General features: G+C 34.0%; 1 protein-coding gene across 1 annotated transcript in view; it reads left to right on the forward strand.

Moving 5' to 3' along the window:
- LOC103601067 (lysocardiolipin acyltransferase 1-like) overlaps positions 1-8,273 on the forward strand; it is a 61,537-nt gene that overhangs the window by 6,980 nt on the left and 46,284 nt on the right. The gene's annotated exons all lie outside the window — the stretch shown is intronic.

Genomic DNA, 8,273 nt, shown 5'->3' on the forward strand with positions numbered 1-8,273 from the left:
TTCCTTTCAGTCTGAAGAGCCTCCATTAGCTTTTCTTGTTGTCAGGTCTCCTCTTCTGTAGACAAATTCTGTTTTCATTACATTGAAAATCTTCTTATTTTGCCTTAATTTTTGAAGTATGTTGTTGCTGACTATAAAATTTCTGGAGCGACAGATATTTTTTTCTTTCCATATTTTAAAGTTCTACTGTCTTTGATCTCCACTGTTTTTGATGAAAAGTTAGCCATCATGTATATTGTGGCTTCTCTTAATGTAACATGTCATTTTTCTCCGGCTGCTTTCAAGATTTCTCTTGATCTTTGTTTTTCAGCAATTTGGTTATGATATACCTGTGTATTAGTTTTCTTTGTTTATTTTGCTGTGTTTTATTGGGCTTCTTAGATCTGTAGGTTGCTTGGTTTGATTTTTCCAAGTTGGGAAATTTGGGGCCATTATTTCTTCACATATTTTTTCTTCTCTGTTCTTTCTCCTTTCCTTTTGGGACTATGATCATATGTATGTCAGATTAATTGTATTGTCATTCATGTCACCAAGGCTCTGTTCCTTTTTTTCCCCATCTTTTCTTCCCCTCTGTTCTTCTTCATATTGGATAATCCCTATTGATCTGTTTTCAAGTTTAGCGATCTTTCTTCTGTCATCTCTAACCTGCTTTGTTATTCACGAAGCGGATTTTTATTTTAAATACTCTACTTTTAATTTCTGGAATTTATATTGGGTTCTTTATTAAGTGTCCACCTAGAACCAAGCATTCTGCTGGGATGTAATGATGAACAAGACTGATATTATCTTTGTCCTGTGTAGGTAATAATCCTCTATATATCTTTCCTAATTGTAGTTTACACAGCTTGACCATTTTCTTTCTTTCCTAGCTTTTCTTTGACTGAAAGACTTCCTTTGTTAAAGGTTAAAAGTTGACTTCCTGGGCCATTAATTTTTAGAGTTACATTTTCAAATCAACATTAAGTATTTACATATTTAAATCAGCAGTGGTTATTATAGCCTTCAAACATATTTATGTTGATGGAGGGGGGAGAGGAGAGGGAAGTGGGAAAGAGGAATTGGTAAAGGGACATGAAAATCAACTACATTGTATATTGATAAGTTAAAATTTTAAAAAAATATATCATTTAATATAAAATATTTATTTTGTGGTGGTGTTTAACCACTATTACTCTCTTAGTTACAAGATGAATGTTTCTCCATATCGAAATAAGGATACTGTTCAGTTCACATAAAATTAATTATCACAAGTAGATATTTCTAAGAAGCCATTACAAACTGTATGTTAAATAATTTCGTTTATAGTCATTATAAAACCAGGACACTTCGTATTGGAAACATTTAACTCTTTTCATGTCATTTACATAACTTTTTTTGGTTTTTGTTTCATCATTTATAAAATAAAGAAATTGGAGTAGATGACCTCTGGGATTCATTTCAGATTCAGCAAACATTTAGAGGTAAATTATTTTTGGGTAACAGTCATATATTGCTACCATACTTCATTTCCTTTAATGTTATCAATTTTCCATGAATCACATGTTTTTGGCTGAATCTTTCTGCCAAAACTTTGAGAGTTTTTAGAATTTTCTTTTAGTTACTGCATCAGTGGAAATCATTGCAATTGTAATGCTTTGCAGTGTCCAGTCTAATTTCTTTGGAGAGTAAGTGTAAGCAGAGTGCTTATCGGCATAGACATTGGAGACAGACATTTTATTTCAGTGTTGGCTTTACCTCTTTCTAGTCATTTGAACTTGGCTAATCTACTTAGCCTCTCTAAGCTTCTGTTTGTCTCTATAAAAGGGGGTACTAATACTACCTACTACCTACCTAGAGTTATTTTGATGACTAAATGAAATATAAATATATAGTTTTTTTAACATAATGTCTGGCATTTGGTAAGTACACAATAAATATTTGCTATTATATTAGTTTTAGGCGGTAGGCTAAATTGCTATTTTAAAGGAAATTCAAAATACAGTGGCTTGAATAAGGTAGAACTATATTCACTCTCAGGTCCATGTTGACAGGGTAATTCTGCTCTCTGATGTTATCCAAGGACTCAGATTCCATCCTGTTACTCCACCAAGCCTAGCCCCCAGCCTGATATCATGTCCTCTTCTATGTGGTCAAGCTTGCTACTACTTTGGCCCACTCTGAAGGAAGTAGGGAGGGGAGGAAATCCAGAGCAAGTGCTTTCCTTCCAGACCAACCTCATATCTAGTATATAGCAAGTTGTACATATCTCTTTTGCTCACTCTATTGGTGAGAGCTGCTAAAAGCCATAATAGAATCTGGGAAATGTCTTTTTTCTGGGCAGCCATATACACAATTAAAACTCTGTTACTCTAGAAATGCTGGTTTTACTGGACAAGTTACCAGACAAATTCTGCAGTAGCTGCTTCTACTGCTGTTGCTACTAATAGCATTACTATTACAGCAGAATTATATCATACATCTATTAATTCAACTTCAATTACATGCTCTAATATGGGTGAGGGTAAAGTGGACAGAAAAGAGAATGAATTTAATGAATTTTCCCTGCATCATATGTGATGAAATGGGAAATATGAGTGGTTCTCTGCTGAGTATGACAGATATTTTTTTAAACATGTAAACCAAGCACTTCATCTGACGATCAGCTGGAAAAATAGCAATCTGATCAAATGTTGGGAAAAACTGGCTGAGCTGGACTTATTGATAGTGTGCTGAGTTCATGTGAGGCAACTTCCTATGAGACTTTCATAGATAATTTCAGCTGTTCCTGACTTTGGCCTTATTAGCTGACTTGAGAAATTAACACATAGGTGAAATTCAGCTACTGCTGTACTACTAAATTGGTATACATTTGGAAAACTTCTATAACGCAGCTGTTTAGTTCACTAGTCACAGCATATCAGGGATAAAGAGACTTTCTGCTAAGAAATTTACGGAAGCTGAATCCCTATGGCTAGGGTACAGAAAAATCGATGTTCCAGTTTTGAAATAGTGTATATCACTGTTGAAAGAAATGGTGAAAAACTGTTAAGAGCATCTTTTATCACTGACTATTTCATACTTTTACAAGGTGCTAAAAGAGTTTTTATTTTCAAGCAAATAGTAGAATAGTTAATTTTTTTATTTAGAAGGAATTTAGTCTAAAATTTAGCTTTTTCTTCCCAATAGGTGTCCTTTATTTTAAGCAATCCCAAAGAGTTAAAAATAATTTTCCACTAAAAATAGATTAGAATAAATGCACTTAAACTATTGCTTCACAGAAATTCACAATATGATCTTTTCTTTCATATACTTCTCTTGTGCATGAAAGTGATTGTGTTGGCAAGGTTTTTCTTGTCTTACTATTTTTAAGGAGTACATTTTATGTGTTATATGAGGTATGGCAGTAAAATCTTTTGGATTCTTAGAGTTAGATGAGGCTCAGAGGTCACCTAGACTAATCTACCTCTGTGTACAAGAATCCCTTCTAGAACAGTTTGCGGGGTGACCGTTCAGTCTTTCTTTGATTCTATAATGGGAGTGTATGTCTTTGTTCATTTCATTTTTGGACATTTCTATTCAATATAACCAATACTGTCAGGGTCAAACACTGCATGTGCCCAGAGCAGTTTTTGCTTCTTAAAATTCTGAGTCTTACCAACAGTCTAATTGTTAACTAATTACCTGGGATTATGAAAATTATACCGACTTCTGTTTACACCATAAATCATGACTTATAAAATTAGAGGTCATTTTCTAATACCCCTCCCAGACCATAGACTCTTTTACAGTCCGCTAATAGCATTCCAGTCTCAGAACAGAATAAGTGTTCAATACACAAAGATTTTTGAATATGATTTCTATCTATACTGTTGCTCTTAAAAAAGTGGGTGCTTAGTGTTTGAAGAATGACTTGGGATTGCAAGGTGTTAAATAGCTAGGGATTTAGGGAGCCAGTCCTAAGCTGAACCTGAAGAGCCAAAGCAGACTAGAAGATGAGCAGCGTCATAGAGTTATTCTTACCTCAGACTATCCATTGGAATGATAAATTTGAGCAGGGGCATGATGGCAAAACCCATTCTCTATGATCATGAGGGGAACCTCTCATCTTTGTGTTTTTATACACAGTGGGGAACACTTGGAGATAGTAAGCAGTGGTATAGAAAAGATCCTCAGAAATTGCTTTTGTATTTATAGTTCTAGGAGAAATCTTTGACCAATTAGGTAAAAAACATGAGAATTGTTACTCTTAGTTCAATATAAGAAATAAAAGTATTATAAAATTTTGTGAGATTTATTAGTTTCTTACAGCAAAACTATTTTCTGTATTAAAAATAGAACAAATATCAGAAATGGGAGAACAGTGTCCTTTTTTTCAATCTTTGGATCTGGATTATTTGAATTCGGGAGTTCTTTAGAGACATTACAACTTTATTTCTGTGTAGTGTATTTGTTATTCTGCCTTTGCAGGAGCTATAAACAATGTTGACATGCTGTATCTTGTCTGGTATTAAAAATGATTAATGTAAGCTTGAGTTTTAGCCTGCCCAAAAGGTTATATATAACTTGCAGGCACATTTTAGAGTGCTGGATGTCAAAAGAGAGAATGCCATATGAGATGCTCTTGGACAAACAGTCTTGGATTTTTTATTTTGATATATTCCATAATGAAAAGTGAAAGACCGTTTGGGATCCATAGGAATCCTATTCTAGAAATTGCACGTAAAGGGTTAGAGTTGAGATTTGGGGTTTAGAAGCTTAAGATTTTGAACTCTTTTACAATAGTACAGCACACAATAATCAGCTTCCTCTTTCTAACGATTAAGTGAAGGGCATCCTGCATTTGTTCTTTGCAAAAACTGAAAAGTATATCATATTTGGCAAGTAGAATGAAGGCAATCCAAATTAAACTTGTATAGTGACTTTACACATACCGCTTGGGCTAAGACATATAATTCAGTGATATGTTTTGGTAGTTGATGGCCCTTTACACTTTCAAGCAGAAAGTGAGATATGTTTTGCTGTGGGTTCAAGCCTAGAAGACTGCGTGATCCTCTCCATCATGAAGTCTTCCATATAGGGACTTCAATTCCCAGAGACTTTTTGGAGTAAGGGTTATAATTATTTGAGCAATTTTGAAAATTTGATGAAAACTACAGGCATTTTACCTAGCAAGATATCTGTGTACATATTCACATATCTTTGTATACTATTTCAAGATGGGTATATGTTTATTAACCTCTTGGAGGCTGTGCTTCCAGGGCATACTAGGTGCCAAGTTAAATATCTGTGTGCTAAGGTAAACCTCAGCCCTGGGAAAGTAACTTAATTGGTACCTGTGGGGTATCTGTAGCTACTTGGAATGTTAACACTATGACTGTGTAACAATTTGGACATATAACATTTCTAACTTCTTACTTTTCTAGTGTATTTCTTTAGCTAATATTATTTTAACCTGTTTTTTCTTGATCCTGTTTATTCTTATGTTTTTGAGGTCTTCTTGTTCTGCTCTATCACATTCTTTTAAAAAAGCTTTTTATTGTAAAATTTAACAAACATACTGAAAAGTTAATAAACACAAATGCACGCTTTAGTGAATAATTTTAAATGTAACCATCAACTTTTTCAAGAAATAAAATATTGCTAGCCCTCTAGCAAGCTACCTAGCCTCCCAATCTAAACCCCCTCCATTTTGGTAGAAGTAGCCACTAATCTGACTTTTAAGGTTATTTCCTTGTTGTTCTTTATAATTTTATCGTCTATATATACCTGTCAAATGTCTTACTCTTTTAGAAAGTCTTACAGATGGATATTTATTGTATATTCATTTTTGTTTGTTTTGCTTCTGTCTCTCAACATTATGCTGTGCGTGTCTTATGTTGCTGTAGATACCTGTAGTTCATTTATTTCCATTGTTGTATTTTCCATTGTATGACTATACCACAGTTGGTTTATTTGCTATATCCGATCAAGGTTACCATGATATTTGCCTAAGAGAACTTTGATTTTCTTATCTTTTATCTGCCTTTGGATGAATTCTCTCTTCATTTACAGTGAAGTAAAATCTTAACTAGTAAATATGTTACATGTAAATAATTTGAAAATTTAATAAGAGACCGAAACCAATATCAGGTTTTCTTATTATCTGTTATTTTACTTTCAAGAACTCTAGTCTGTAATATACTTTTCTTTTAAATATTTCATATATATTATATTCCTGGCTATCAGAAAAGTTGATTAAACAAATTCAGCAAGTATTTGAGATCTACTATGTGCCAGGCATTGTTGTAGATCCTAGGGCTTTAGCATGTTAAAACAGATATGTGCTTTTGTTTAAAAAAAGATCATGATACAAAAAGGTATAAAATGAATAGTTTGGCTTTCTGTTTCTTCAGTTCTATACCCAATGTTAAATTTTTTACTATCTTTTCTAGAAAAAAGAATAATCTTATATATATACATCCTTAGATCTCAGTGTTTTAAAAACTGTCACCTCCCTAAAAGGACTGAACAAGAAAGAAAAAAGAAGGCACATATTATCAGTAGCAAGAATGATAATGTCTTACTTATCATTCCTGATCCTACATGAAATATAGTAACAGGACATTAAAAATAACATTATGCCAATGAGTTTGCAAGTGTATATGAAATTAAATTATACAGAAAAATACAACTGACAAAATCTGGCAACACTGACAAAGAAAACGAAAAAGTCACAGTTGTGTGTCTAATAAAGAGGTTAAATCAATAATTAAAAGCCTTCTTGCAAAGGTTTTTGGAGGACAGTGGCAGCTGCCTGATTTTCTAAACTCTTTCAAAAAAAAAAAATCATCAAATCAACAAGCAAAGGAAATAAAGCCGTATATCATCCAACTCTTCAGCATAACTAGGAGACAGAGAATACCATAACTTTCTAATTGCCTTAAGGAGAGAAATAAATTCAAAAAGATTTCCTTCTGCCCTCCTTTCTTTGCACACCTGTGGATACTAAGAATGAGGGGAAAAGGCTTAAGAGTAGAGGGTCATGAACAGCTTAGAAAAAGCACAATCATCCCCAGAAAGAGAAAGTCTAATACTGAATGCCAAAATACTGAACAACAGGTCAGACTTGGTAGTTCACAGCACAAGATATAGGGAAATGATTTGAAAAACAGTGGGACCAAAAGGGATAGCCTCAGAGAAGCATTGCTTCTGAGGGAGAATCAGATATGTTAGGGAAGGCGTGACTTCCCTTAGAAGAGTGACAGTGAAGGAAAACAGGAAATTAAAAAAGGATCCTGCAGGAACAAAAAGAACTAGGAAACCACTTCCCTTCATTCTCCTCCTTCCCCCCAAAAAGTAAATCCACAAAACAAAACAAAAAACCCTCAAAAAACCCATAACAGAATTTTATACACATAAAGGAAACTTGTGAGCAGAGGCAGAACTGAGGGAGAAAAAAAAACAAAAAAACAACACTGTAACACAACACTTCAAACTGATTTAAATATCATCAAGCAAGCATCTGGGAAAAAGCACTTTGAGAAATTTAGCTGACTAGGAACCTTAATTCCCTTTGTCCATGTAACTTAACATATTCACAGTTCCAGGAATTAGGATATGGACAACTTGTGGGTGGGGAGCAATGTAATTATTCTTTCTACCCCTTGTTAGTCGCTAGTAGAATGTCTCTGACTGTAGATCTTCTCAGTGTACAGAGCTAATAATGTACTTAGTTTAAGAATCAGTTTTGCAACAGGAGTAGCTATCTCCGATGGTAGCTTATCTAGAAAATTGACGAAATGGCAAATCTCATATAGTATGAAAGATAAGTTTTGGTCATATGTTAGTGTGAAACCCCAAATTGTAATCAGCTAAGAAGCCTCATCTTTCCAACCAAAGTCATCAATAAACACGAATGTCCTCAGTGTCAAGCAAGAATTTCTACTCTCTGCAGGTAGATATGATAATCTCCATCTTTCTGAAGTCTAGTGAAATTTGCCTTAAGGGTGGTTTTATCCATTTTTTTTCCATTTTGTGGTTTCTCAAGTTTTAAATTATATTTAGAATTGTTTGCTTTAAAATATTATTTGATTGCTTACTCATATTTTATACTTTGATTTCTATCTTGTATTTTCAGCACAAGCACATTTGAAGTCTAATGATACTACAACAGACTATTGCAGGAAAAAGGTCATAAAATTGTCTGCTTCTACTCAACATTTTCTTTTTTTTTTTCCTTTTTGTCTTTTTACATGTCCGGCAACGGATTGCAACCCTCAGTGTCGCGCCCGTACCGGACCGGGACCGGCAACGGG

Source organism: Galeopterus variegatus, unplaced genomic scaffold (assembly GCF_000696425.1).
Source record: "Galeopterus variegatus unplaced genomic scaffold, G_variegatus-3.0.2 Scaffold3573, whole genome shotgun sequence".
Taxonomy (NCBI): domain Eukaryota; kingdom Metazoa; phylum Chordata; class Mammalia; order Dermoptera; family Cynocephalidae; genus Galeopterus; species Galeopterus variegatus.